Source organism: Zalophus californianus, chromosome 1, assembly GCF_009762305.2.
Source record: "Zalophus californianus isolate mZalCal1 chromosome 1, mZalCal1.pri.v2, whole genome shotgun sequence".
NCBI lineage: Eukaryota > Metazoa > Chordata > Mammalia > Carnivora > Otariidae > Zalophus > Zalophus californianus.
Genome location: NC_045595.1, coordinates 163,811,406 through 163,837,942, shown reverse-complemented (window position 1 = coordinate 163,837,942; position 26,537 = coordinate 163,811,406).

Genomic DNA, 26,537 nt, shown 5'->3' with positions numbered 1-26,537 from the left:
TAAATGATTAGAAATAAACTTAAGTAGAAATGTATAAGAACTATAAAAAGAAAACTTTAAAACCCTATTGAGTTATAAACAATAACATTTTAAAACATAAAATACTTTACAGAAGTAAAAAATATATATAAGACAAATTAGACAAATTATAAGGGTAGAGTTTAATATAGTTTAATTTTCATACAAAGAACACATCCACATAACCTCCAAAGAAAGAAGCAAGTTGAATATTACCATTTAAAGTTATACAGGCAGTCTCCGTTTCACACTTTTTGATTTTACAATGGTGTGAATGTGATTACACATTCAATAGAAACCATACTTCGAATCTTTAATTTTGATTTTTCCTGGGCTAGTGATATGTGGGATGATGCTCTCTGGTGATGCTGGGCAGTTAACTCCCAGTTAACCCTGCCATCACGAGGGTAAACAACTGACATAACCATTCTGTATTCATACAACCATTCTGTTTTTCACTTTCACTTACAGTATTCTGTAAATCACATGAGATTACTTTATTATAAAATACTTTATTATAAAATAAACTTTGTATTAGATAATTTTGCCCAATTGTAGGCTAATGTAATTGTTCTGAGAATGTTTAAGGTGGGCTACGCAAAGCTATGATGTTCAGCAGGTTAGGTATATTAAATGCATTTCGACTTACAAAATTTCCAACTTACAGTGGGTTTATCAGGATGTAACCCCATTGTAGGTTGAGACAGATTTGTGTCTACAATTTGACTAGAGTTGATTACTACATACTATGTGACATTGGGACCAAAACACTGTATAAAGTCATGTAACTACCATTACAATTATGATATAAAATATTTCCATCACTTCAAAAATTTCCCTCTTCTCTTTATAGACAAATACCTTTCCTCCATTCTTAGCTCCTGGCTATTAATTATCTACTTTCTGTCTGTAGAATTCATACAAATGAAATCATACAGTATTAATCTTTTGCATCTGGCTTATTTTATTTATTATAATGCTTTTGAGATTTGTTAATTTGTTTCATATATCAATAATTAATTCCTTTCTGCTTATTGGTAATATTGTATTGAATAGATATACCACTACCTATTTATGTTTTCATTGTTCGATGAATATTTGAGTTGCTTCCAGTTTGGGGCCATTTTATATATAGCTGCTATGAACATTGATATAGTCTTACATGGATGTGTTTTCAGTTTTCTTGGATACAATGCTATTTTGACACTACTAGAATCAAATCAAACTTCACAGTTTCCCAGGGTTCCCAGGCCACCCACACTTTTAACCAACTGACTACAAATTCAGGGTTCCCACTAACCTCTCATGGTAATTCTTTAGAATGACTCAAAACTCGGGAAATTCCTGTACTTATAGTACAATTATTATTGAAAAAAGGATACAAGTCAAAACCAAGGCAAAAGAAGAGACACACGGGGCCAGGTATGGAAGGGTCCCAAATGTGAAGCTTCCATGTCCTCAGGATGCATCACCAGTCCAATACATTGATGTGTTTCGCTAACCTACAAAACTCTTCGGAGCTTCCTAGAGTTTTTAGTGGGGGTTCATTATTTAGTCATGATTGATTGAATCATTGGCTCCAGGATTGAATTCAATCTTTGGCCTCCCTCCCTTCCCTGGAGGTTGCCAGTTTGGACTGATATCATGTGGTTCTAAAATTCTAAGATTCTAATCACTTAGTTGATATTTCTTGGCATGATTAGCCTCCATCCAGAAATCATCTAGGGACACAAAATGAGTCATCTCATTAGCATAATCTCAAAGGGTGTGGTCCCAGAGGCCTATCATGAATATCACAGACACTCCGATTAAATTCTGAGGATTGAGAGGCTCTTTTCCAGAAGCCAGGGGCAAAGACCAGCCAGATTCTCTATTATACAACATTGGTTAATACTTAGGAATGGAATTATATGTTCCATTCATAAGAAACTGACAAACATTTTTCCAAAGTTGCTGTAAAATTTTGACCGATGATAAGCAGTCTATAAGATTCCCAGTTGCTCTTTATCTTTGCTATTACTTGGTACAGTCAGTTTTTTAAATTTAGCAATTTACTTGGCATACAGTGGTACCACATAATGAATTTGATTTGAGTTCCCCTAAGGATTAATGATGTGGAGAACTTTTCATGGGCTTACCTGTAATTATTAGGTCTTCTTTGGTAAGATATCTGTTAAAATCTTGACTTTTTTTTTTTTTAATTGGTTGTCTCTTTGGCCATTTTTTTTTAAGGTTTGTTCTATATTTTTTCTTTTTCTATTTTTGATAACATTTATTGAGATACAATTCACATACCATACAATTCACCCATTTAAAGTGTAAAATTGAATGGTTTTTAAAATATTAAATGTTATACAACCATCACTACTGTTATGGGTTGAATTGTGCTCCACTCCCCCACCTCCCCCACAATTCATATGTTTGAGTCCTAAGCCCCCGTGTCTCAGAATGTGACCTTTTTGGAAATTAGCTTTTGCAGAACTAATCAAATTAAAGCCAAGTAATGGGGGAGGTTAATCCTTATGACTTATGTCCTTATAAGAAGGGGCATTTTGAACACAGAGAAATGCATAAGGGGAAGGTGATGTGAAGAGATCAAAGGAGAACATGGCCATCTACAAACCAAGGACAGGGACCTAGAACAGATCAACCCCACAGAAGGAATCAAATCTGCTGACACCTTGATTTTAGAATTCTAGCCTCCAGACCCATGAGACAATAAGTTTTGTGTTTAAGCCACCCACTATGTGGTACTTGGTTACAGTAGCTCTAGCAAACTAATACAGGTACAATTAATTGTATTACCCCCCCAAAAACCATGTACCCCTATGAGTCACTCCAGATTTCCCACAAAATCCCCTTACCTCCAGACATAGGCAAATACTTTCTGTCTACTTTTTGTCTCTACAGATCTGTCAATTCTGAATATTTCTATATTTAATTTTTTGAGGAACTGCTTAGCTGTTTTACACACTGGCTGCATTTGTTTCATTTTTACCAGCAGTATATGAGGGTTCCAATTCTCTGTATCTTTGTCAACACTTGTTTCTTTGATTATAGTTATCCTAGTGGGCATGAAGTAATAATGTCATTGTGATTTGATTTCCCTGATGGATAATAATGTTGACTATCTTATCATGTGCTTATTGGTCCTTATTTGTCTTTGAAGAAGTGACTATTGTACATTAATAAACTTTTCATCTGCTGAAAATCAATTGACCATAGATGTGCAGGGTTATTTCTGGACTCTGTCTTCTGTTCTCTTAATATATTTGTGTATCAGTGATTATATTGCCTTTTTCTCTTTGTTGATCTTGATGTCAATACCACACTGTCTTAATCAGGGCCATGCCTATGTGAAGCAAGTAATGTACTTAAACTTAAGGCACAAAATTGAAGGAGTCACTCACTCTCAGATTTGTGTAAATGTCAGCGCTGAACTTGTGTGAGGCTGAGAAATGACATACTCTAAGTCCTCAAACTTTGTCCTTTTTCTTTTTCTTTTTTTTAAGATTATTTATTTATTTATTTGACAGAGAGAGAGCATAAGCAGTGGGAACAGGAGAGGGAGAGGTAGAAGCAGGCCCCGTGCTGAGCAGGGAGCCCGATGTGGGGCTCAATCCCATGACCCTGGATCATGACCTGAGCTGAAGGTGGGTGCTTAACTGACTGAGCCACCCAGGTGCCCCGTCCTTCTTTTTCAGTTACTTTGGCTATTCTAGGTCCTTTGAATTTACATATAAATTTTAGAATCAGCTCATTGATTTCTAAAAAAAAAAAAAAATGACGTGTTGGGATTTTGATTAGAATTGCATTATTGCAGACTGTATTAATTTGGGAATATTGGACTTCGACAATATTCAATCATCTGAATTATGAACGTAGGTCTTAAGAGGTCTTGTATATTTTTCTTTTTCAAATTTCAATTTCTTAATATTTGTTATTAGTACATAGAAATGCAGTTGATTCTAATGTATTGATCGTGTGTTTTACAATCTAGATGAACTCACTTATTAGTACTAGCAGGTTTTTAAAAAATCTTGTAAATTAATAGGATTTTATATATTGACAATCAGATTGTCAGAAAACAACAGTTTTTCTTCCTCCTTTCCAATCTGGATAACTTTTATTCCTCTTCCTTCTTCCTCTTCCTTATTGTATTGCTAGAACCACTAGTACGCTGTTGAGTAGAAATGGTAAAGCAGAAATTCTTGTCTTTTTCCTGATCTTCAGGAGATAGTCTTTCACCATTAATTATAATATTATCTGTCAGTTTTTTATATATCTATTTTATTAGGTTGAGGAAGTCCCTCCTAGTTCTAGTTTGCTGAGAATTTTTATTAGTAATGAATGTTGGATAGGGTCGAGAAATTTTTTTCCCAATCTCTTAAAATGAATATATGGATTTTCTTCTTCCTTCTTTTAAAAAATTTGTTAGTAGGGTAAATCACATTGATTTTCTTTGAATGTTAAACTGCAATTTCCTGAGTTAATTCCTTTGATCAAGATGTATTACCCTTTTTAATATTTTTTGGACATGATTTACTAGAAGTTTGCAAAGTATTTTTGCATCTGTGTTCATGGGAGATATTTGTCTCTGGTTTTCATTTTTTATTAAGATAATACTGGTTTATAAAATAAGTTGGGATATATGAATTTGTCTTGATTTTTTTTGGGGGGTGTACATGATAGAATAATTATTGTAGCCTTTGTATTATTTCTTCATTGAGTGCTTGGCAGTATGTGGTACTTGATTAGCCATCTGAGCCAAGCCATCTGAGCCTAGAGCTTAATGTGGCCTAGAGGGTTTTTAACCAAAAATTTAACACATCTAAGAGCTATCTACTAAGACATCTATTCTTTATATAATGAGCTTCAATTGTCGTTGTCTTTCAAGGAATTTGTCCATTTCATTTAACTTGTAGAACTTATTGGCCTAAGTTTTTCTTTCCCTGACCTCAAATATCCCTCTTACACACAAGCACTGATTAGTAGTCAGCTGAATATTCTAGAGGGAGCCCCTCTGAAGATCACTGGAGTTCTCTTTCTATGCAGCTCTCTTTTTTTCTAGAACTCTTTTCTAGAATGCTGCCCTGCAAACTCCAGCTGTACTGGGGGCCCAGCACCACTACAACTCAGATAGCTGCCAGGTTCTGCCTTGGTTCCTCTTCTATGCCCTGTGGCTTTTAACCTTGTCCAGCCAGTAAGGTAGGCAATCAGAGGGCTTGCATTGTTTGTTTCCTTTCTCTCATGGGTCACTGTCCCTTCTCGCCTGATGTCACTACCATGAAAACTGGTGTTTCATGTATATTGTCCAGATTTTAGGTGTTTTAGAAATGAAAGTATATTTAGTCCTTGTTTCTTAATTTTGGCCAAAAACGGAAGTATTCTACAATATACTATTAAGTTAAAGAGCAGTATCCAAAGTACATACATAGTATGACATGTACTTGATATGTATACAAGCAGAGAAAAAAAGCTAAAAAGATCAGCACCAAAATGTTTTTGATATATATTTTCAAGTATTGATATTACAGATTTTTCCTTTTTTTCTATTTTCTAAAGTTTTCCATAGAGACCATATATTGATTCTACAATAAAAATAAACCATGATGTTATAACAGTAGAAAAATAAAATTAAATTAAGAGCCCAGAAATGAACGCAACTTCAACTGTGGAATTTTCGATGCAGCATAATGTAGGACAATTATTTTTCCTGTTTATTCATCATATTTCTATGAATGGAAGCCTGAGATTGCTTTTGATTTTTTTATAGAAACAATATCTCATTATTGACTTATTTTTAGTTTACAGTCAACAAAAACTCCCAGATCTTTTCTCAGGAATTGCTTTCTAGCACAAATTTTCTGCTTCCATTCCTTTTTATTATTTGAGAAAAGTGTTAAGTGTCTTCTATACAACAAGAACCATATTACAATTATTTGATAAAAATAAAATCCAATTAAAATATAATAACATGTGCATGCACATAAAGAGCTAGATAATTAAAAAATAAATTAACCCTGTCCCATGTACTACTCTAAAGTGGCAACTGCTTTGATATATTCTAGCTGATTCTCTAGATTTTGCCTCCATATTGAAACACACTCACACATGCACATATATTACTATTTCCTGATTCTTTAGTTTTGGGGATTACTACTGTGAAAGAGAAATTTTTTTTTTTTTAAGATTTTATTTATTTATTTGGCAGAGACAGAGTTAGTGAGAGCAGGAACATAAGCAGTGGGAGTGGGAGATGGAGAGCTGGCTTCCCGCCGAGCAGAGAGCCTGATGTGGGACTCGATCCCAGGACCGTGGGATCATGACCTGAGCCGAAGGCAGAGGCTTAATGACTGAGCCACTCAGGCGCCCTGAAAGAGAAATTCTAATATGGCATCCATGATTCTTGTCTCCTAGTGTCCACAGTTTTGTGTGGCCTCCTTTCTTTTGAGTTTGTGTTTAGAAAGGATGTACAATTTGCTTCTAATTAATTGAATATGATGAAGTTTATAGAATATCACTCCTGTGATTGTTACATTATATGGCAAAAGTGCAGGGATTTTTTTCTTTTTTTGTAATTAAGCTCCCTACTCAGTTGACTTTAAGTTATTTGAAAGGGAGATTTATCCTGTGTGGGCCTTACTTAATCAGGAAAATCTTAAAAGAAGGTCTAGAGGTATGTGACTAGAAGCTCTCAATCTTAATCTCTCTCAATCCCTCTGCCTCTCTCTGTTATGTAAGTTGTTAAATTTGAAGAACCAGTCTACCATGAGTTCTGCGACTGTAGGAAAATGAAATTCTGGCAACAATCTGAAGGAGCTTAGATGTGGATCCTTCCACAGTCAAGTCTCCAGATGAGAATGCAGCATGCAGAGGACCCAGCTCACTTGTGCCCTGATTTCTGACCCACAGGAACTGTGTGATAAATGAGGGTTGTGGTAATGTTTTATAGAGAAATTGAGTAAATTATGCAGAAATGATAAGTTTCTGTAATTTCATACATAGCAACAAAAATACACACCTTTAATACTCCTATCCTTTGAATATAGTTGTGTGATAATTTGGGATTAGGTCAGTATTTAATATTTATAAAATACTATTTTTAATTGAGCCATGAAACATACTATGTTTCTTTTAATAATTGTCATGTTGTTTCTTTTTAGGTTTTAATGTAATAGTCACTAACTTAGCCTCACACTTGCCCCAAGTCATTAAATACTCTCTCAAAATAAGCACCTACATTAAGTACTTGATCAATTTTCTCCATTTGAAGAAACATCTGCAGGATCCCTCTGACCTGTTTCAATTCAGATTGTGTGACCTTTGTTGGATACTATCTTCTATGGATCTGTTCACCTCATTTCTTGAATTGGATGTCTTTTTTTTTTTTTTGTCTGTTTTAGTTTTGATATAGCACATCTTCCAGTAACTTCCTGAAAGAAAAAGGAAAGGACTTTTTAAAACAAGCTTATATATTCAAAAATATTTTATCTTTATACTTAATTGATGATTGAGCTGAGATTAGAATTCTAAATTGAAATAATTTTCCCCTCAAAGTTTTGAAGGAATCATAGTAATGTGTCCTAGCTTCTAGCATTACTGTTACAAAGTTAACTTTGTTCAGATTATTTTTTGTTTTTTTAAGATTTTATTTATTTACTTGACAGAGAGCGGGAAAGAGAGTGAGAGAGAGCACAAGCAAGGGGAGCAGCAGAGGGAGAGGGAGAAGCAGGCTCCCCACTGAGCAGGGAGCCCAATGTGGGCCTCAATTCCAGGACCCTGGGATCATGACCTGAGTCGAAGGCAGAGGCTTAACTGACTGAGCCACCCAGGCACCCTAACTTTGTTCACATTCATAAATTTTATACAAATTCTATTTTCATCCCCACTAGAAAAACTATTTAAATCTTCTTTCTGTCACCAGTGCTCTGAAGTTTTTAAATGATATGCCTAATATTTTCAATGTGTTGGAAATTATTGTGTACTGTCAATCAGAACACATGTCATTAGGTCTAGGAAATTTTCTTGATTTCTTCCTGTGATGATTTTCCCTCCTGTGTTCTCTTCTCAACTTTCTTTTAGAACTCTGTAAGAAACTGCTTAACATATTAGACAATAGTCTTGTTAGAAAGTTATGAAAATGAAAAAGAGATGTACCACGTCTGCCTGCTGGTTTTCTCTCTATCTCCTCCTCTTCCTCTCTCTTTATCTCTTTTACTTGTTAATATTTTTACAGTTTATTTTTATTTTGAAATAATTGCAGGCCTATGGAAAAGTTTTCAAAAATAAGACAAATGGTGTCTCATACCTGTTACTCATATTCCTCAAATATTAATGTGTTACCACATTAACTTTCCTCTCCCTCTCTCTGAACCACTTAAGAGTAAGTTGCTGACATAATACCTTTTTAATCATAAATACTTCAACATGTATTTCTTACAAAAGAAGATCTTTTCATACCACAGTTCAATTATTAAAATCATGAAGATGATATTGGTAAATTTATTATGATCTAATCTTTATTCAAATTTCACCAATTGTCCTTTATAGCAAAAGAAAATAAAAAATTCTGGTCCAGCATTACCTTTTCCATATACTTATCATACTCCTTTAATCTACATTAACCCCAGTCTTTCATGATCTTGCCATTTTTGAAGAGTGCAGGAAAGTTATTTTGTACAATGTCCCCATTTCCTCTTAAACATATCTAATAGCACTGGCCTCCATCACTGCACCTAACTTGCACTCCTCAAACTCACTGATGATCTCCATGTGGCTGTATCCCATGGTCTGTTTTATGTTTTTACCTCATGTGACCTAACTACAACACTGGAAATGGTAGATCACTCACTCCCTCTCCAAGAAACTTTCCTCTCTGGACTTCTATGATACCACATTCTCCTAGATTTATTTCTCCCTCACCGGTCATTCCTTCTCAGCGTCCTTCCCTGAATCCTTTATCACCCTGACTTCTTAACCTTGGATGCTCCTGCACTCAATCCTCTGACCTCCTTTTTTCTGTATCTACACCTATTCCTTTGTCTTTAAATACCATCTATACGTCACAACAACAACCTTTTTGTGTTCAACTTAGATCTTGTATCTGAACCCCAGAACTGTATGCCTCCACTTGCTGTCCAATTGGCATTTCAGCTTTAACATATTCAAAACCAAATTTGTGATGTTCCCCATCCTCACTGCTAACACTGCTATCTTCAGTTTTCGCAGTTTCAATAATAGCACCCCATTTCTCCAATAAATAGACTAAAAACTTGAGTCATTTTTTTTCAGTTACTCAAATAAGAAACCTGAGCTATATTTGAATTCTCTCTTTCTTTCACACTCCACATAAAAAATGTCAAGATATCTTACTTGCCTAGTCATCAAAATATATCCAGAATCAAACATACCTCAACATAAAAAAGACCATGTATGAAAAACCCACAGCTAACATCATCCTAAATGGGGAAAAACTGAGAGCCTTTCCCCTCAGGTCAGGAAAAAGATAAGAATATTCATTCTCACCACTTTTATTCAGCATAGTGCTGGGAGTCCTAGCCACAACAATCAGACAACAAAAAGAAATAAAAGGCATCTATATCAGTAAGGAAGAAATAAAAATGTTCACTATTTGGAGACGACATGATACTCTATGTAAAGAACCTGAGAGACTCCACCAAAACACTGCAAGAACTGAGAAACGAATCTCGTAAAGTCACAGGATATGAAATCGATATCCAGAAATCTGTTGTATTTCTATACAATAATAATGAAGCAGCAGAAAGTGAAATTAAGAAAACAATCCCATTTACAATTGCACCAAAAAATAAAGAAGATACCTAAGAATAAACCTGACCAAAGAAATAAAGGACCTGTACTCTGAAAACTATAAAACACTGATGAAAGAAATTGAAGATGACACAAAGAAATGGAAAGACATTCCATGCTCACAGATCAGAAGAACAAATATTGTCAAAATGTCTATACTTCCCAAAGCAATCTACACATTTAATACAATCCCTATCTAAATGCCAATAGCATTTTTCACAGAGATAGAAAAGACAATCCTAAAATTTGTATGGAACCACAAAGACCCAGATTAACCAAAGCAACCTTGAAAAAGAAAAGCAAAGCTGGAGGCATCACAATTCCATACTTCAAGTTATATGGCAAAGCTACTGTAATCAAAACAGTATGTACTAGCACAAAAACAGACACACAGATCGATAGAATAGAATAGAAAATCCAGAAATAAACCCACAAGTGTATGGTCCATTAAGCTTTGACAAAGCAGAAAAGAACATCCAGTGGGAAAAAGTCTGTTCAACAAATGATGGTGGAAAAACTAGATAGCAACATGCAAAAGAATGAAACTGGATGTCTTTCTTACAGCATACACAAAAATAAATTCAAAATGGATTAAAGACCTAAATATGAGATCTGAAGTCATAAAAATCCTAGAAGAGAGCACAGGCAATATTGTTTCTGACATTGGCCATAAAAATTTTTTCTAGATAGATCCCCTGAGGTAAGGGAAACAAAAGCAAAAATAAGCTATTGGGACTACCTCAAAATAAAAAGCTTCTACACGGTGAAGGAAACAATCAACAAAACTAAAAGGCAACCTTTGGAATGGGAGAAGATATTTGCAAATGACGTTACAGATAAAGGATTGGCATTAAAACTATATAAAGAACTTATATAACTCAACACCCCGAAAAACTAACAATCCAATTAAAAATGGGCAGAAGATATAAACAGACATTTCTCCAAAAAAGACAAACAGATGGCCAACAGACACATAAAAGATGCTCATCATCACTTACCATTAGGAAAATGCAAATCAAAACTACAATGAGATATCACCTCACACCTGTCCGAATAGCTAAAATCAACACAAGAACCAACAGGTGTTGGCGAGGATGTGGAGAAAAATGAATCTTCTTGTACTGTTGGTGGGAATGCAAACTGGTGCAGCCACTGAGGAAAATAGTATGGAGGTTCCTCAAAAAGTTAAAAATAGAACTATCCTACAATCCAGCAACTGCACTACTTTGGGTATTTACCCAAAGAATACAAAAACACTAATTCAAAGGGATACATACACCCCTGTGTCTATAACAGCATTATTTACAATAGCCAAGATATGGAAGCAGCCCAAGTGTCTATGAATGGATAAAGAAGAAGTGGTATTTTAAAGAAAAGGTGGAATATTATTCAGCCATAAAAAAGAATTAAATCTTGCCATTTGCAACAACACGGATGGAGACAGAGCATAATGTTAAGTAAAATAAGTCATCTAGAGAAAGAGAAATACCATATGATTTCACTCATATATGGAACTTAATAAACAAACAAGCAGAGGGAAAAAAAGAGAGAAACCAAGAAAAAGACTCTTACCTATAGAGAACAAACTGATAGGTACCAGAGGGGAAGTGGGTGGGGGGATGGGTGAAATAGGTGGTGGGGATTAAGGAAGTGCATTTGTGACTAGCACTGGGTGATTAAAATAAAATCTTAAAAAACATATATATACCTAGATCTCATAACTGTTGTCATCTCGGTTCCAAGTATAATCTTCCCTTATCTAGGTAATTGCAGTAGCTTCTGAACTGGACTGCCTCATTCTGTTGCCACCTATAGTCTATTCTTAATAACGTAACAAGAGTTCTCCTTTTAAAGTGTAAACCAGATCACGTCACTCCTGCTCAAAGCATGCCAGTTTCTTCCCCTCTCCTTCACAGTAAAAGCCAAAAAAATTATGAGTGTTCCGCTAAGACCATTACGATCTCAATTCACTTCCTCCCCCTCACTTTTCATGTTTGTTCTCATCTCCTGTTCTTTGTCTTTCTCCTCCTGCCCCATAGACACTAGCTGCTTTGTTGCCCTTTAGCACACAGATTCCCCTATCAACAGTGTTAGCAACTGCTGTGGCCATCCACCCCGCATGCTCTCCAGATGTCCGCATGCTTTATTGCCTCAGGCTTTCATTCAAACGCCAATGTTGCAGTGAGGCTGGCCCTGACATGCAGTTTAAAATTACCCACCAACCACTGTCCTGCTTTATTTTATTTCACAGAGTTTCTCTGTGATAAGCTCTGTGAAATAAAACCTAATACACCATAGGTTATACTTTTTATTTGTTTACTGTTGGTCTCTTTTCACTAGGATCTAAGCTTGAATTTTTGATTTTTTGTTTATTGCTATAATCCCAGGGTCTCATGAAAAAAAAATCCTTAAGGAAAGAAAGGATGGATAAAACACCTCTATGTCCCTCTTGATCATCTTGTCTCCTCCTCCATCAATGGCATTTACTCTTTCACTTTCCAACCAGCGTGGTAATTCAAAATTCCTTTCAGTTGAAGACCAGATTTTTTAAAAGCAAATCTAATAGGTGCGCCTAGGTGGCTCAGTTGGCTAATCATCCAACTCTTGATTTCGGCTCAAGTCATGATCTCTGGATTGGGAAAATGAGCCCTACATCGGGCTCTGCACTGGGTGTGGAGCCTGCTAAAATTCTCTCTCTCCCCTCCCTCTGGCCCTTCTCCCACCCTCTCTTAAAAAAAAAAAAAAAGTAACCATTTCATTTTTCTTCTCAAGATTTCCTCTTTGGCGTCAGAGTAGAATTCAGTTACCAAGACTCTTCAGAATATTTGACTTCGACCAGTAGAGCCACAGTTGTCTACATATATTTTTAAAACTTTTCTGTAAGTTTCATGTGTTTCATAATGGCAGAAATCCCAGAGAAGGAGAGTGGTTTCTCCTTTGTCAGGCTGTTGTGAAAGCAAAACAAATGTATTCTCTTTTTTAAATAATTAAGTGGCATATGTATGTGTGTGTGTCTGTGTGACCCACATAATATCGAGGACCACAAAGTAAAATACCAAAAGGAACTTAGATGGCTTTGAGGCTAAGTTATAACTCTTTGAATTCTACGTTCCTCCATTCTATAATTGAGGGTATCAATAGTTCATAAGCCTGTAAAACATTTAGTTTAAGTATAGTGGTTGCATAAATCTTAGTGGAATGAAGTAAGGGGAAATGTAAGAGCTTGAATTCACAGGAGAGTTAATATGCAGGTTATTTTTTAAGAAAAATTAAGACAAATTTTTGCAGTGAGGATGTGGGCAGTGGGTGAATAAAGAGGATGAAACGGTGCCTTCTATGCCTTTTTCAATTCCTTTTACTCAGATCTTTAAATAAATACCTCTGGAAACAAGTATTGATTCTTGCTTACTGGACAGGGCCAGAGACATTTATCAGAGAAGCAGATAGAAGATTAATTTTTACTGTTCTATAAACACAGAGAATTGAGAGTGGGAAGGCTTATTTCCATGTTGTTAGTGTTTCCCCATGGATTTGGGGTTAAGAAAAAAACGTACCCCCATTTTTCTTTGCATGTAAAAGCCATTTTTTCATTATGAAGGACTTTTATAAATACACACATAAAATGCATATACACGCAAATACATGTATGGCATGACAATGTATGGGCAAATATATGTATGGCAAATATACATAGAGATACTGTGTTTATTATTATGTTATGATTATGTTTTTTACTAAGAGAAAAATACAGAAAAGGATGACTGGAATCTTTTTAAGCTATCTCTCTGGGTCAGACATCGTTCTATGATTCTCTTCTTTATTAGTGCTTGTTCCCCGCCCCCCCCCCCCCGGCCCCTTAACAATTTGCCTTATGTTGCTGGAGTTCTAGCTAGAATAATTTAGAATAAATTCTTGCTTCACATCATTACCCAAAAAGCCAGCAACCTCATGAGTTTCCTCCAAGTCACCATTGTCCTGAGAGCTGAGATCTCTTGTGTGCCTCCCTGCCTCTTGGGCTAGTGCCAAGCTAAGGCTGCTTCAGAAAGTTAAAAAAAAAAGGAGGAGTGGGGAAAGGGGAAGAGGAGACAACAGTTTGAAGTAAGCTGCAAATTTCCAGCTGCAGTTTTATACGTGAAGATGCCAAAAAGTTACAAGAATTAGCAATAATTCTTCAATAAACACACCAAATACCCAGACAAGATGCTTTTGTACTGAGCCGTTCATTCTGCAAAGGTATCACGCACTCTTCCAAGACCATCTCATTAAATAAGCAACAAGAAAGGTAAAGGAAACAAGTCACAGCAGGGAATCACTTAACAAGAAGATTTCACACTAGGAAAAGTGTTTAAATTCACGGCACTTGCACACTATTCATACTGCACTTAAATCTCCATTTCCCAAACATATCACGATTTCTATTTCTTACCTCCTTACTGAAGCTATTCAGATTATCTAGGATCCTTTATTTTTAGGACTTAAGGAATCTCCATCCATCTCACACCCTTCTGAATTTTTGTGCCCTTTCGCACCCCTCTGACCTTATTTGGATTCTTCAACAAAGTAGTTTGCAGTCACAATGAGTCATAATCATCATACATAATTGTAATCCTGTATAAAGATTTCATCATAGAAATATGAATTGGGAATGAGGATTCCCCACAATCTCCTTATCTTCTGTATGCTGTGATAACATCACTTTTAAGTTAGATAATCCTCTGTGAAAAACTTTTGCCTATGGTTTAATTATGACCCCCCCCAAAAAAAGGTCCCTCCCAAATATGTGAGGAGAGGAAGAATTGGCAAAGGCAAATATTCTTTTCTAAAAAAGAAGCTTATTATTTATTCTGTCATAAAAGCATTATATATTTAGTTTAGAAAATATTGAGTTTTAGAAAAAAGAAAAAAAATCACAGGAAGTGTTCCACTGATTTTTTAATGCATTTTCTTTTCTTTTCCTATATGACAAATTCAGTAATTTTAGAAGTTATAATGACAACTTTTTCACTCACTTTTAACACTTCTTCCTGTTATGATGAGCTCTCTATAAGCACTTTTTGAGTCATTGACATTGAATGGATATACTAATTCTTTTAAGCATTTCTTTTTGTTAAACATTTAAATTATTTCCATCTCGAGCTGTAGTAAATATTGCCAGGGAGAAGCAGATTAAAGATTTGCAGTGAGACTGTTGTTTTAGCCTGCCCAGAATAGTGCTTACCTTCTTTAGGAAGCTGTCCTTCCACTTGAACTGCTAGACTCAAATGGGCAAATGGGGACAGCCAGTCTTGACTATAGGACTCCTCACTTCTCTGTTCAGAGTGATTACTTTAGGTGGGCAGCCTGCACTAAGGTGGCCTCCGGAGACTGGCCCAGAGATTGGCACCTAGGTAGAGCCTGGGCCATTGAAAATTGTTCTTGAGGACTTTTTTATGGTTTTTAAAAGCGTATCAAAAAGGGCGATTCAGTTCTCTCGTAGGGGAATTGTGAGTCTCTCAGACTGCCAACAGTGGTGCTCCCCACTTGGTGGAAGGCTCTGCCCTGCAGAGAAAGGAAAAACAAACACACCACCAAGCCAGCGCTGACACGTACTGGGTTTGTCTTAGTTTCACTGCAGCCCAGCCACGGTTATGTGTGTTTTCTAACAGACGTTGCTGTGAGCCTGTTTGTTTAACTACAATTTCCGTTACTTGCAACCAAAAAACTGTTGATGAGTACAGTACATAACAGCTCCTAATTTATCCAGGAATGCAAAAATATGTTGTTTTAATTGTACCTTATCAACATTCGATATTTTCATTCAAACTTCATCCGGTATTTTCAGAATTTGATCATTTACTTGTGCGACCAAAGATCTTCTTTATTGTTTGGTGCATGCCTTTACTGCGAGTCGCATACTTTAGCATACTATAGCACCCTAATAAGGAAGATCATAAAATAAAAATATATAGCATTAAAAATAATATATTTTAAAAATATAAATAAATTTATATTTAATTTATTTAATGCCTTTTGCTTACTCAACCTTGTCAGAAATTTAAATCATAACTTCTGCTTCCTTTTTTGTCTGATAAAATTATAACTCTTTCTATTTTTGGCCACTATGATTCAGTTTATTTGGAGGAACCTCTTATGTAGTATAAAGAGTTGGATTTTGCTTTGAGATCAAATATGAAAGTATTTTTTAAAAGATTTTATTTATTATGAAAGTATTTTTAATATAACCGTTTAACTCATCTACTGTTATTGATACAGTGGATATGTTTGATCTTAGTTCCATTCTATTTGTGTGTGTGTGTGTGTGTGTGTGTGTGTCTTCTCTTTTTAAGTCTATAAAACTCTTCCACTCTGTGGTCTATTTCTTTTGTTATGGTATGCATATTTAAGAACATGTGCACACCCAAGCAATACATTCACGGGCATTTCTAATAAAGAAGATTTGTGGGGTCCCTGGGCAGCTCAGTTGATGAAGCTGCCTTCAGCTCAGGTCATGATCCCTGAGTCCTGGGACTAAGCCCTGCGCATGGCTCCCTGCTCAGCGGGGAGTCTGCTTCTCCCTCTCCCTCTGCCCTTTAACCCCGCTCATGCTTTCTCTCTCAAATAAATAAATAAAATCTTAAAAAAGATTTGCATTTTTTGTTACAGTGGTTATTTTTTTTAAAATACCTTTAAGCTCCTCTTTCTTGAGACTTTAGCTATTAATTCCTTTTTATGAGTACAAACAAAATTATCATATTTCCTCTTCTACTCTTTCCCCTACCATTCGGTGTTAGTGAATTATTTTTCTTAATGTTTGCTTACCTTTGTACACTTAAATATGCTTAAATCTCTATTAATTTATTTTGACCTCTAAATAATATATTTGATCACTTCTCCAAGGTCTTCAAATTAAGAAAATCAGCATATTTAATTTACCTCCATTCCCCACCCTAACTATTCTCCCAAGTTATGTTAGTTACACCATCAGAGAATTTATTATTGTGTAATATGTTGAGCACTTTAATATCTATATTATTTTTAATCTTAGTCCCCAGATAAATATAGTCAATGTTCAGCACCAGTTATTTTATTATAGTTTATTCAATTTTTTTTCTTGGTTGACTGAAGTTTGTCTTCTGGTAGAATACTGAAGAGGACTTATGGGAAAAATATATTCTGAGCTCAGCACATTCAAAACTATTTATCTGCTGCCTGTATACATAACGATGGATGAGTGGCATATAAAATCCTTAGGCCCCTCTTTTTTCTTTGAAAATTTTATCGGTTTTAGTCCACTGCATTTACAAGTTGAAAGTATCAGTGGAGAAATCAGAAGCAAGACTATTTCTTTCCCCATGTGACTTGCTTTTTTGTCTAGTAGCTACTACCAAAATATTTCACTGGTCTTTTGAGTATTGTAATTTCCCTGCGATATGTCTTTGTGTTGATATTTCTGGTTAGTTTTCTCAGGACTGTAGTGCAACCCTTCTATATACTGATTAAGTCTTCTTTTATTTTGAGAAAGTTTCCTTGATTTGCACCTTTCCTGCTTTTCTCTGTCTCCTTACTTTTGTTTACTTCCTTAGGGATGTAAATTTTTCATATATCGAATATTTTTAGCTGTGCCCTCTATTTTATTCATTTTCCTTATACCTTTTTAAATTCCTTTATATTATCTCTTCTCATTTTTATCTTCTATTTCTGATATTACCTTTGTATTCCTACAATGTTTTTTTCTCTCTTGTGCTGCTTCATATTTTCTTCATTTCAATGATAATTTTAATTATTTTTCCTCCCTTGTCCAAGTTCTGCCTACATGGCACTAAGGTTAATAATATTACAGAGACTAGAGCGCATAGTACCCAAAGTTTTGTTAGAGAGCATAATCCCAAGATGAATAATTTCCCATTTCTATTTTTATTTTTGCTTTATAGAAGTTATTGTTCCACCATGCTTTAAAAATACATCGCTAACCATTTGATCATTTTCCTCTGCTCTCAAACAACAGGGATTTCTGGTATCTTGTTTTGGCTTTTTCCTTTCCTTTTCTCTTTTACTCCTTTTTGCTTGCATTATTTTCGTCTAGATTCCATGTTGACCTGTTTCTTTTTTTATTTTTATGTAGTACTCATCATTGAAATCGTTTTTTCTCTACCACCTATTTGTAAGATATTGAGTGAAGAATGAAGACTGTAATTACAGCAAATTTATGATACTTTCTCTTTAGAGCCAGCGTATTCTGGATCTTTATTGGTAAATCGTGGAAAAGAGCATCTGATAAATATTGGATGATCACACTTTAGAACTTTATATAGCTAAGTCCCTCCTAAGGCAGAGTATCTATTGATACACTGGATTTTCTAAGACCCTTATTCAATACAAGGAGCACAAAGGCTTTACAGAATCAGTTTCTCCAACACCTACATTTAAACTTCATCAGTTTTAAAGAAATATGAACATAATATATCTCTGGCTTTTGTGGTCTTCCCTAGCCATTGCACAGCCAGTGCCTATGCAATTTCAAGCTAAGTGACTTAAGCTCCAAGCTGCCGATGATTGGAAAGAATCTGCTTTTTAATATAACCATACCAGGGAAAGTGGAAATCAAATTTTCACTTAATTTCAATAACTTGGTGGGTCAAGTTATCATTTCAAGTGGGGTCATAATACCTTACATTTACATTGCAGTTACCTTTCCTCATACTCCATTTTCACGATCACCTGAGAAGGCATTATTATTCATGTGTTACAGATATAGAACTCTGTATTCATAGATGTTATGCCTTCACATTTCATTCTAAACAAGTATAAGAGCTCAAATCTGAACTCCCAGCTTCTTACCCTTTTCCTGATGTCACAGATCATTGCAAGTACCAAAGGTATAATGCAAGAGAGTATGGGAGGGGATGAGGTGGGAGTAATGTTTTAAAGTCAGATTGTCTTTCACTAGAACTGGGTTATTTTGTGTCCATTTTTAAAAATTGACTCTATGACATAAAATTATAGACTTTAATGCTGGAGGTCAGTTGAAGACATTTTTAAGCCAAGCCTCATCTGTTCAGGAAATTAAGGACTATTATCATCAATTACCCACATTAAAAAAAAAAAAACAAATCTCAAAGAATTTAAATGATCTAGCCACCAGCAAGTAATTAAATGGAGACTGGAATCTCAGGTATTTTATTTCAAAATGTACAACAATATAAAACACGTTGTGTCTTTTGACCAAACTATTAAAATATGTTCTTATATCTAGGTAGCTTTTAAGCTATCTTTTATTAGCACTTTAATCTAGGTTTTGAAGAAAACTTGGAAAGAAGAAATAAGTGATTTTGCTAACTGAATATAATTCAAACTCACAGAGTATGTAGCAGATTTAAACCTAAAATCAATCAATTGATATTTAAGTCTAGTTTTCTCTTAAGATGTGAAGAACAAGAGAAGCAGAGATAAACAACAAAAAAATTCCCTTTCTTGAATATGAGGATGAGAGTTAACATTTCTAAGAGAGTGTAATTGATGAGTTATCCCTATATTAGTTGAAAGGATTTAATAGAAGAAATATGAGAAACAAAATAATTGTCTTGGATCTCCAAGTCATGAAGAATGGGTCTAAAATTTTTAGACAGTCTAAATAGAATCCTTTATTATTTTTTTCCCCAATTTTATCTTCTCCAAAGAGAAGACAATAGCAATGCCCTTACTACAGAGACTGTTACAAACTCTAGATGAGATCATTCAAGTAAAACACTTGGTAAAATTTCAGGCACAGAGTAAGTGCTTGATAAATGTTCATTGTTGTTTACCTTTTTTTCTTATAAAAATGCAGAACTTAATGAGGATTTTATAAATAAAAGAACAGACCCTAGGGAAAATGGTGATATCTGTCTCACCCAGTAAACATCTATAACAAGCTACTCCTTAGACATTCCGGTCTTCAGCCAAAGCCTCAGGTTAAGCAGATGTCTGTAGCTTTTCAAGTTTTTGACTTTTTTTTTATTGTTCATATCTCTCTGAGTATTCATCAAAGTCTCCTTTTTCTGTTGTGTTCCATTTCTAAGAGGTCTCTCAGTGTAGCTATCACACCTGTAGCAGTGTGATAAAGGGTAGGTTATGATTTAGACCATTACTCTTGCCATCAAATACAAAGATATAATGGTGTGACCGTTTGGAAAGAATGCCCTAATGCAGTTCTTTAGGATCCTTTGGTTTAGCAGAGATGCCCATCGGGCAGTTGGAAGGAACATCTGTAAACAAGTGTGAGAGAGGATGGGTTCTGGGCCTAGTCCTCTCAGTTTGATTTGTTTTATATATTAGAGTTCATGTCCAACACTACCCTATGACCAAAAAAATCGAATTTTGGAGTTTAAAATGATAACATGACTAGATAACTGCTCTTCTGGAGGTCCCTTAAAACAAAATACTTTGGATATTATATGCTCTGACCACCATTAGGATCACTTTCTTTAGTCATCAGTACTTAAAATAGTTATTCTAATTCACTGAGACCACATTAATCTTCTAGGTCTCTCATTTTTTTTCCTCAGGGGCAGGTGTTTTTTATTTTTTATTTTTTTTTAAGTTTTTATTTATTTATTTGACAGAGAGAGACACAGTGAGAAAGGGAACACAAGCAGGGGGAGTGGGAGAGGGAGAAGCAGGCTTCCCGTGGAGCAGGGAGCCCGATGCGGGGCTCAATCCCAGGACCCTGGGATCATGACATGAGCCGAAGGCAGACGCTTAACGACTGAGCCACCCAGGTGTCCCGAGGGTCTCTCATTTTTATATATTCTGTGAGATCTTCTAGTATTTGAATACTTCTCAGCACACATTTATTTTTTAAGCTTTTATTTATTTATTTATTTATTTATTTATTTATTATGTATTTATTTAGTTTAGAGAGGGGGAGAGGGAGCATGTGTGAGTGGGGGGAGGGACACAGATGGAGAGGGAGAAAGTCTCAAGCAGACTCCTCACTGAGCGTGGAGCCCCACGTGGGGCTTGATCTCACAACCCTGGCATCATGACCTGAGCCTAAACCAAGAGTCAAACATTTACCCAATCTCAGCAAACATTTAATCTATATATGAAATTCTTTGTATTCTTTGCATTGAAAAGTCTGACTATGGGACAGCACAAAGGGTATCAATATGCTGGCATAACACTTTTAACCTGATATGTCTCCAGCTCCTTCTCATGTATCTATACATATGTTAGACAGAGAGACTACAAAGTCATGCACAGACTTGGCATAATTTAATAGTACCAAATGTGATGAATATAAAAGTTACTTCTTATGGGGGACAAACATGCCTTCTACTGCAGATAGAGATACTGTCATCCTAAGTTTAAAACTACACTTTAGCTAAACTTGGAATTAAAAAAGAAATGACTTAGTAAAACATTCCAACCATGATTGGTACTCATATGGAGCCAGACTATTTTTAATAACAAGTCTGTTATGAATATATGATGACATGAAGTGAAATAGTAAAAGTTTGTGGAGGAAAGTGGCATTTTCATAAAGCTGTCTTAAACGACATCATCTTTGGTATGGAGGCTGGAGATAGTTATGAAACACTTCAAGCAGTAAGCACATTCCCCAAATATAGCTGCCTGTCCCATCATTTCCATCTCAACTTATTTCAATTCCAGATCAAGGAGATTTTGTGTGCCCATGCTATAAAATGTACCAATGTCATTCTAAACTTCACAACCTAAAAAAGGCAATATGTAAAACTGAAGCATAAAATTATATGGAAAATTTTCAAAGTATATGTACATGTATTGGCACATCAAAAAGGGAAGAATCAAGATAAGACAATAGTTTCTTTTGATTTTTAAAAATATACATGGTTCTGTACAAAGAGATTTTTGGAATACGGTGGATATCTTTACAAATCTGAATGGTGATGTTATTTGGACTTCTATGCCTCATTCTTATCCTTCTCCCTAAACTTGATAACAGAATTAGTAATATGGAAGTATGTTTGGAAGGACATAAAGAAAAGCAAATAATAGAAGAAAATAGTCTTAAAATTAATGGGAAGGAATGGTATATTTTCATAATTTGGTAAATTTGTAATTCCACACATATACGAAAACTCAAATTATAAAATAACATGTGTGTGCTGAGGGTACACACACGTGCAGTGAGCTCAGCTTGTCTATGGATTGAACTAATCTCCATAATTGAAGCTCTGGGGAAGCTGGAGTCTGTGATTTCCATCAATAGGCACAGATATAATTAACCAATAACTAGGGAGGATGTGGTTCTACATAGTAACAGATTTTTTTAACATCTGCCAGAAGCACATCTGTTGTGTTATATTTTATTGGCATACTATGATTAACAATCCAATATACTTTAAAATATTTGCATGAGGTTTGACTTCTATATGTTTATATACTTATAAAACCACCATTTTTTCTCCCTTGCTATGGAAAGTACTTCCTTTGCTCTAATCTGTCCTATTGCTTATATCACTTTATCTACATACACACATGCTCTCTCCCACCACGCTCCCACTTTCCCCTCTGTCTTCTTTATTATAATATGTACCAAAACAAGCACAATCAAAACTAGATAAAAGCCATGCATGTGTATAGATGGGGACTTCTATTTCACTGCACAACATCACTTATTAATAATAAACATCAGGCTAGGCTTTGTAGACTTTGGAATCCCTCAAATTTGCAAGGGCCTACATGCACATACGTACATGCAGTCATTACTTACATTCAATAGATCTGTCATCTATATTCTTCACCCTAAACAAAAACTTTTATTACAAGTCCAGTGTTCTGTATTCTTATCCTATAGAAGTCTGGGTGAAGTGGGAGGTCTGTCTCTCTCCCTCCCCGCCCCACTTCCCAGACCTTCCATAGGCTGCTGCTGCTAAAACTCTTCCTACTCAGACTACTACTACTACAGCTAAGCTGGAGAAACTGAGCTTTAGTCAACTCTGCCCTGTGGGCTACTTTACTTACTAAATACATATTTACGGAGGGCCTGCTGGGTGAAAGTCCTGTGCTAGATACTTACAAAATATAAAGTAGCATAATTTCTTATCCCTGCCTAGAGGGAATTGCTGGGATGGTGAAGAAAGACAGATATCATACAAAGTGACTTAAATCAAGACAAAACAAAGGAAGGGGATGGCTGACTGCCACGGTGGGAGCTCTGATACCCTGGGCTTTGCTTGCAGGACAATACTCCTAATTTAATTGAAAGACATCAACTTATATGTATACAAACGTGATAAAATACAATGACTTCTAAGAAATGCAGGGTTTTTTTCCTTGTTGAAACAAATCAGCTTTAAAATAATCAGCTTTTCACCATTCTTTTGATAAGCATTTGCTTAATTCCAGTTAGAACGCCAAAGCCACGATGGATCTTTGATAATAGAAGTCATGTAAAAGCATGATACTATTACATGAATGACCCACCATTTGTCTACACACTGAAGAGTACATTAAAAGAGTAAAGACGTGTTTAAAAGAAAAAGTGATACTGCAAAAATATACTTGGAAAAATAACAATGACTCAAAAACTTGATGCTTCTTTTCTTTCCTTTTAGTTTATTTTCTACATGGGATCTTTTACTTAAAAAATCTTTAAACTTCTTGATTTAAAATGCTTAAATAAAATACATTTAAGGCACATATTCTTCTCATTATCCAAATAATGATTTTATTTGTTCATCCACTTTTCAGTGTAAAAAACCAATAATAGAATCAGATTATTTATTTTTTTAATTATAAAGGTCATTATGTGAGAATTAAGTTGTAAAGAAAATATAAGTGTATTTTTAGTTTCTTAAATTGTTTAAATAACGCACATTCAAAACTCTATTGAGCTAAGGTAACCGAAATAGAATGCTGTATTTTTAGGTATAACGTTGTTTACTTTAATTTGTAAATAAGGCTAATTACCATAGACCAAAATATTTCCCAGTAATAAAGTAACTTATTTTAATGTTTATTTAATCTCAATATTTTATTATTTGCATTTCTTTTTTTAAATAAAATTTATATTCCTTAAACTCCAAATTATTCTGAACATAAGCATAGTTTTATTGAGCCAAATCTATGTAGTCAAGTGTATTTCTTTTCCAGACTGAAGTTAAGAACCAGTTAGAAAAATAAGAAGCAAAAAGTACAATTTTATGTGTATACATTTAAATTTTTGCTACACGGATATGATTGAGGTTAAATTCATGAATTTTTTATTGGATGGAAGACTATGCTCAAATAATAATCAGTGGCTCAACATAAGTTCTATTTTTTGCAGTAAAAATATCTTTTGCAATAGAATTATCAACATGGCTGAGGGCAGTAAAAGAATAGTTTTACTGAATTGATGAGAAGATCCATGTTGAGCAGGACGTTTAGATCCTTAAAGTCTTTATCTGTGGGTTCATGGGCATAGACTATTTCTTAATTAGACAAAGTAGATATAGATATAAATATAGATATAAATAAATGACTAATAGTGCCTATAGTCTATTAAATTAGGGAAAGTATGTCTAAGAAAAACTCTTAAGGAGAGTGTAGGGGTCTATTAAAAACAAGTAGTGAAATGATTGAATAAAGGAAAATTCTAGCATAAGTTGTCTCCTTTTCCAGGGAAAGAAGCAGGTATAAAAATGCTTGTGTGCTAAGATCCTAAGAATAGGGGAAATTCAATAATATTTGTTTGAAAGAACAATACTGTCCATATTTTTGTCTAAAGAGAATGAATTTATTTTCAGTTCAAAGTCAATATAACAGTTAATATTTCCATGGAGAAAACCATAATTTGTGGCAGGATACTTTTTTGAAATACAATTTGATGTTATTCTGTCTGTATTTTTCTTCTGTATCTCATTTGAAGAAGCTGACTGGAACCTCGTTTGCTTCTTAACTCAGGGCTTGTATATAGGCCGTAAGGAGAAACTACACAAGCACCAAGATGGGACTGTTGCCACATTGTGTAAAATAAAAGTCTGAGGAGGAAAGAAGCAAGAGTAAGTTGGAGGCCTGGAGAAGTGGGCACTGGAGGACAGAAGACTCCTGGACACTGGAAAACAGGTGATTTCTTCAACCTTTTGTTGAAGGAACTTTGTGGCAGCACCTCAGGGAGATAACAAGATCTCAGGGAAAATTGCTGTGTGGTATGTATACGTGTACTTTACACCGGCAAAGATCCTTGTGCAAAGAGATTGGACTGGAAGAAATCCCTGTGTAATTGGACGATGAGCATTAACAGTGTCGGTATTACTTGATGACAACTGGAGTCCGAATTCTGGCTGTTTTTTGTTTTTCTGAGGGGAAGAAGTAGTACAGGTGGAGAGAAAGAGTATCATTTAAGCCTCTAGGAAGGAAAGGATTCCTTGTACGACTGAAATTGGAATCTCTTCCTACCTCAATGGAATGGAAGCTTAGAGTTGAATTCAAGTAGATTTCATGCAAATAAAGAAAGTAGTATTTTTTACATTTCTTGCATGGCTGAATATGAGGACTGAGACCAACATTAATTTTAATATTATTTTATTGAACTAGCTACAGTGGGGGTAGATCACATACTGCAGAAGAAAATGAGATAGAGTGCAGCCATGCATGAAAAGAGAAATTCTAGAAAAATGGGTAAAAATGAACTTTTAGAATATCACTTTTACAGATCCTGTGCTTAAAGTAAAATCCATTAATCCAATGAAGATTAATAAGCACAGAGAGAGAAGTTTCTGTGACCATAGAAAGACTCAGAAAAATATGTCTATCACTGTACTAACAAACAGTATAAGATTAATAATAACATGAAACACCAAAAACTAGAAAATTAGTTGAACCTGACATTTCAAGAATAAAAGTGTTATAGAATATACCATACATTGCAGAGAATTTCTCTTACCATGGTTCTTTAAACAATTCCTCATTGCTTTCTTAATGAGGTCAACTCAGAAGTAAATTTCACACTTTATTATATAGAAATTAATATAAATACAATTAAGTTACCACCTTGTGGTATGGATTTGGTGATTCTAATTACTATTGTTACTATTAAACAACAAAATTCTGTCATAAACAAGGTTATTTCAACTTGGCTACCATATTTTCCATGCTCTTTTCTAAAGCCAATCTCTTTATTTTGGGGTTAGGTCTAATCTCTCAATCACTTACTCAAAACTATTGCTCCAGCAATTCTCCATTTCTCTTACATCATTAATTTTCTCCCTTCTCCGTCAGATTATTCCATGAGGTAAGAAACTGGCTGGTGTTTCTCTCATCTTAAAAAAAACAACCAACCTGGGCAGCTGGTTGGTGCAGTCAGTTAAGCATCCGACCCTTGGTTTCAGCCCAGGTTGTGATCTTCGGGTTGTGAGATCCAGCTGTGTGGGGAGGGAGGGGGAGCTGTCCCTCCCCCCACCATCTCTTTCCTCTCTCTTTCTCTCAAATAAATAAATAAATAAATAAATAAATCTTTAAAAAAAACAAACAAAATTTTAAATTTCTCTTGTGTCTACTCCCCCTGGCCCCGGTACTGTATTAATTCTCAGTTCCCATTTGCAGCAAAATTCTTTGAATTTGTTGTCTCTGCTGTTTTAATTTACTTTTCCCAACATTTAAACACACCCTAGTTAAATTTTTGCCTTCAGACTCTGCTCTTGCAAGAACATCAAGAACTTAGGTATCGCAGGGTGTCTGGGTATCTCAGTCAGTTAAGTGGC